The following is a 6000-nucleotide window of genomic DNA, read 5'->3' on the forward strand; positions in this document are numbered from 1 at the left end:
TGGATTTTGGTGCCCATAGGGGTTCTGGATGAAACCCCGTGGATACTGTGGGCTCACTATACAGATCAAAGAAGCAGAATCAAGTAGCAAATCAGTTCTGAAGGACAAACTGGGAAACAAAACACAAGGACTGAGCGAAAGACCAAGAGGCAAGATTAAGGATCAATTCTCACGAGCCTAACTGAGATTTGCACACAGCAAATCTTTCCATTTGCCTGAAGCTGACTAATGGAGATGACTAATGAAAACTGGAAACTTTGGGCCAGGCTCTGAAATCCAGCAACTCTATTTGTAAGCCTTGCTCTTTATCTCAGTAAAATGTTTCTTTTCTCAGGTCTCCTAAAACTATTTGAAAACAAAACCAAACCCTGGTCAAGTAAGCAGTGTTCTGCAGGAATGTTTCTGTGTGACTCTGCACTGAAGTCCATTGCTAGTTGATGGCTTCTTTCCAAACATCTTGTGATCAAGAGAGCAGATGGGAAGGAGTGCAAACTGAGGACCTGACACCTCTTTTGGACTAAGGAGGCTCGTGGCAGCTGGAGAGGGAGGTTGCACCATTAGGTTCATAAAGTTTGGGGTGCAAATGCCAGTCTTGGTGTGTGGAAATGGTGCCATTTCATAAAGCTCCAAGAACAGCAGGGAATCTGCTGGCAAAGGGAATAAAACGATGCATGAAGATTTTTATGTTTTGGTGTTTTCATTTGACAGCTTGAGGGATGGATGCATAGCACACAAAAGCATACAAACTTTTTATGTTTATGTTTTGGTGAGGGGATAATGCAAAGTTTCTCCAGACTAGAATACCATATTTTCATTCTGACATGCTGCTGTTAACATAACTCATGTCCTTCCTTCCTCCCATCTCATAAAAATTATTTCTAGTTTAAAATACAAAGGTTATCTTTGGACTGTCCAATAAAACCTGACCAGCAAATTCAGACATCACAGAGATATGGGCAGCTAAACTACTTTAGATATGTATATGTGGAGGCTTAGGCATAGTTTCTTGGCAGTATTCCTGACACAGGCCTGCAGCGCAGTTTCTCTAAGACTAGGGAAAGTGGTCTAGGGAAAGTGCACACTTTGGTCAATGTTGTTCAAGCAGTAGTTTGCCATAATCAGAAGTGTCTGGATGCTGATGCATCTTCTGTAATTGCAGAAGTCAAACATGACTTGTATTCATCTTTTGTTATCACTATATATTAAGTATTACACATTTAATTACAGTTTTTTCCCTTTTTTAAAATGTGTATAAATTTTGGCACTCTCTGTATGTATGCGTGTATGTACGTATATCTATGTGCGTGTGTGTATTCCTAGTGTACATTGCATTTTCAAAGTCATCTTGCAAATCCTTATACCAGTGAGTGTCCAATTTAACTTAAAATGGGGAAAGGCAACACAATAAATTGTAGACAAAAATAAGATGAGAGAAATGTGAATTAATTGAAATGCTGTCTTGGTCTTCAGGCACTGGTTGAAGATCAAGTTCATGTGGACTTGAATCAAGACCTCTCAGACTGTACCTTATAATTGGAATTCATCCCGCTCATTCCTGGTGAGGGCCACAGTTTGTCAATCATCATCCATGTATACACATACACACACTTCTGCAGCAGAACTGGAGTGTGGATTGAGGCAAGAAAATCAATCAATACCACTTATTTGGGATCCTGCGCAGTTTGCTGCTTGAGGCCGCAGGGAGTTTTCAAAAACTGAAATGCAGTCACTGCACAAATTGTCAAGCAAGGAGTCCCCTGCAGTTCTTTTTTACACACGAAAAAAAAAATCACTCTGCAATGAAGAGAGATACTTATGAAAGGAGGGTTCTTGCTGAAACTAGAGAAGCACAGAGGCACTTGTTAGACAGAGAAAAATTGCTGCTAAGCAGAAAAGTGAAGGCTTTGGAGAATAATATTAGAAACAGCAGCAACCTTTGGATATTTGAGCCTTGTTGAAATTGCTGACTTCATGGCAAGCCCAGGTGGGATTTATTAGAAGCTGGCTTAGAAATTGGATGTACTGCTGTCCTTTTTTCTTGCTTCAAGGATCCTCGGGATTGTTAAAATGTTAATCTATGTGCCTCGACCCCTAGAGTGCTATGATATGACCTTAACATTTCCTCCTTTAGGATCACAGGGTTTATCTTTTGTAAAGATTTCTTGATCCCTTTAATACCAAATTATCCAATCCAAAAAGAATTAAGTTGTGTTATTTTCCATGGCGCTCAAAAAATGAATATAGGATTTTGAGTAATGCAATCCTTTGTCAAAGATGTGCCGACTGCAATGAGTGTCAATTAGGCATTAGGTTTTCTGATAGAGCAATTGTCCAGTAAATGTGCTGTGCAAACAGAGATGACACCAGACCTCCTATATCCAGAAGTGGGGAGAGTGGAGAAGATGGAGGGCATGGGAGGAACCCTGGGTCTTTTTCTCTGAGTTGAATACAATAGAGTCATTTTGTGTTTGCCCTTACAGCCCATTTCCAGGGCACCCACCTTGTCATATGATACCATTGGCTGAGCAGAAGGTGAATGTGAATGCATTTTGGATATCTACATTTTACAGGAGTCTTGTGTAGGCAGAGTCGTTCCCCCTCTTTTCTCCTCCAATTTCTTTTCCTTGAGGAAAAATTCAGTTAGCATTGGATATGAGACTAGCCCCCTTTTTTCAAAGGTGGAAGTGAGTGTCGGGTGTCAAAAAGTATCAGTTTTTGGAGGATTTCTGATTTCTGGATAAAAGGAACTTGACCTGCATTCTGAACACACATTTCACATACATAAGCTATGCAAAGTCAGGTTGGATGACACACAGAGAGGAAACCACCAGGAAATATCATGGATCTCCAGGTCCAGCTAGGAAAGAATCATGCCTAAAACCCTGGACAGTAATGGCAGGCAGAGTTGACTAGACTGGGACAAATGGACCCATGGTTGGTGTCAGCATAAGGCACTTGAGAAGATGGCCTCTTGGAACAAGAAGTTCCACATGTGAGGTCTTGGCCACCATGAAGACCCCTCTGACCTGGTGCCCCCATCTATGCTTTGAAGACACAACAATAGAGAGCAGCTAACCTTAAAGCAGTGGTTCTCAACCTGTGGGTCCCCAGATGTTTTGGCCTTCAACTCCCAGAAATCCTAACAGCTGGTAAACTGGCTGGGATTTTTGGGGGTTATAGGCCAAAACACCTGGGGACCCACAGGTTGAGAACCACTGTCTTAAAAAATGGTCAGGTTCACATGGGAGGAGTTGGTCTTTCTCCCAGTCCAGTTTGTACATTTCAAGGTAGATAGGAGATCTTATGCTATGCAGGGTCAGGTTGAATGACACACAGAGAGATACGAGATTGTACTTTGCTTCACCTGCATGAAATATTTCTGGCATTTTCCTTGGCATCTGCATATACTGTATTATGAAAGGAGTTTCTCTGTTTCTTGAGATGGGTGCAACACTCAACTTCACTTCTGTACAGAATGACCCCCAAGTTACCCTTTTGATGGTCTAGTTCACTTTAAAAACAAATTCACATTTGATGAGGAAGCCTTTATTGTTTAGGGTATTTCTGTATATTTCATTGGGACGTGAAGCATATCAAACATTCAATAATTGTCCATTATTATTATTTGATTAAAAATGGAGGCAGAAAGTAAGAAGGTCAAGTCCACTTTCATTAAAACTGTTGGAATGATAAGGATCTTGCTTGAGAATCAGGACATGCAAGATCAGTCAAATCAATGAGAAAACAATCCCAACTGTGCTATGAATCCCTGGTATGAAGCACACCTTGCTTTTCACCTTGGTAGAAGAGACAAGATCAAAAGGGTATAGCCAAGAGGTATAATTTTCTCCTCTTTTATCAGATCCCCAAATGTTAAGTGCACGTCCTTTCCCAGCAGCAAACTTACAAGAGGACAAAATGATCAGCAATGAACTTCAGTCTATTAAATGTCACCCCCCAAAAAATAGGTAATTACCACATGCATATTAAACTGAAGCAGTCCTTTCCTTATGAGGTCCTAGTTTTACTAGCAAAAGTATTACTGAATCTTAATTGGCAAGGCAGCAAAGAACTCCCAGAGCTATAAATAAAAAAAGGAGTCCAATTTTTTCACTTACTATATGTTCAAACTAAACACAATTGCTTTTTTCATTTGAAAATTTGTAATTCTAGAAAAAAATGCCAAAGGACATAGAGGCCTAAAATTGACTGTTAGTTTCAATCAGAGCAGAGCCCCTAAATCAACTGGACTTTCCTTTCAACAACTGAGTCCATGGGACCAGGGACTAAACAACAGGAGTCCACTCAGAATCTAATATAATATAACACAACGTACAATATACAGCCATTTTGTCATCATCATTATCATTGTCATCATCATAAATATGTTCATCCATATTGTATTTATATGCTGCCTTTTTCCTGGCTTGGGTTTCAAGGCAGTGCACAACTGTGAAAAGAGCCATAGCTAAAAAGATATTTGTTTTCAGTGCTTATGGTGACCCTATGAATGAGAGACTTCCAAGCCATCCTATCTTAAGCAACTCAGGTCTTCCAGACTTAGGGTTATGGCTTCCTTGATTGAGTCTATGCATCTGGAATGTTGTCTCACTCTTTTCCTTCTGCCTTCTACCTTACCAAGCATTCATATAGTATCATAGAATAATAGCGTTGGAAGAGACTACATGAGTCATCCAGTCCAATCCCCTGCCATGCAGAAAAAAGCACAATCAAAGCGACCCTGACAGATGTCTATCCAGCCTCAGTTTAAAAGCTTCCAAGGAAGAAGCTTGTAAGCCATCTTGGGTCCCCTTGGGGAGATGTGGGATATAAATAAAGTTGTTGTTGTTGTTGTTGTTGTTGTTGTTGTTGTTGTTATTTTTATTATTATTATCTTCCACCACACATATTTTCTAGAGAGTCATATATTTTTATGATATGGCCAAAGTACAACAGGCTCAGTTTCGTCATCTTTAGGCTGATTTACCTTTAAGCAGTTCATGGTATATGTAGAGTTCTTATCCAACACCACATTTCAAATGAATTGATTTTCTTCCAATCTGCTTTCTTCACTGTCCAGCTTTCACACAATACACAGAAATTGAAAAGCTTAAAATAAAATTTAACTATCTATAAAATTTAAACCAGTTCAGAAACATACCTATTCAGAGTGGTAAATAAATAAAAAGTCTTCAAAGGCCTGCAGAAATAAATTTTAAAAAGTCTTAACCTGCCTATAGAAAGATAGCAGGGAAGGTGCCAGTGTAACCTCTCTTGAAACTAAATTTCAGAACCTGGTGGCAGCCAGTAAGAAGGTAATGTCATGTGTTTCTAGCAGATATGCCTATGAGGGTGATGGGAAAGAAAGAACGACCTCCACCTCAGACCTCAAAATGCAGGCAGGTTCAGGAAATATGTAAATATAGAGGAGGAAAAATGGTAAAATATTTCATTTTTTCCTTTGAGAATGAAATTATTTCCCTCCCTGTGCTGAAGCAGAGTGTCTTTTGTTCATCATTCAGCAAGATGTGCACCGGACACCTGAAGGAAAAGGCAGAGATGTGAACTGTGTCAATGTGAGGGAGTCAACTGTATCTGAAAATATAATGCTGAAACCATCAGGTTAATTCTCAGATTATGCATCCCATGAGGAGGCTTTGAAAGCTTTGTCCTCCCCACTCCCATCACATGAAACAGGTTATTAACCTTGACAAGGATTCCTCAGACCTTTTGGATTTATGAACTGTAGAACTCGGCTGTGTTCTGAACACAGATATCCCTTCTGATGATCCTGCTCACATGAAGGTCAGGAATAATGGCAAATAAATGCCTGTGAAAGCTCTCCTAGCCACCCTGCAGGCAGTTTAAGAAAAATCTTAAAGCTGAAATGCCTAGATGGGGAAAGATCACGGAATACCATCAAATCATTTGAAGAACAGGAAAATTAGTTTTGTACAAGATGAATTTGCATTTGGAGGTATCATGGCTATCCAGGGTGGA

This window comes from Anolis carolinensis, chromosome 1 (genome assembly GCF_035594765.1).
Source record: "Anolis carolinensis isolate JA03-04 chromosome 1, rAnoCar3.1.pri, whole genome shotgun sequence".
In the NCBI taxonomy this organism is placed as follows: Eukaryota; Metazoa; Chordata; class Lepidosauria; order Squamata; family Dactyloidae; genus Anolis; species Anolis carolinensis.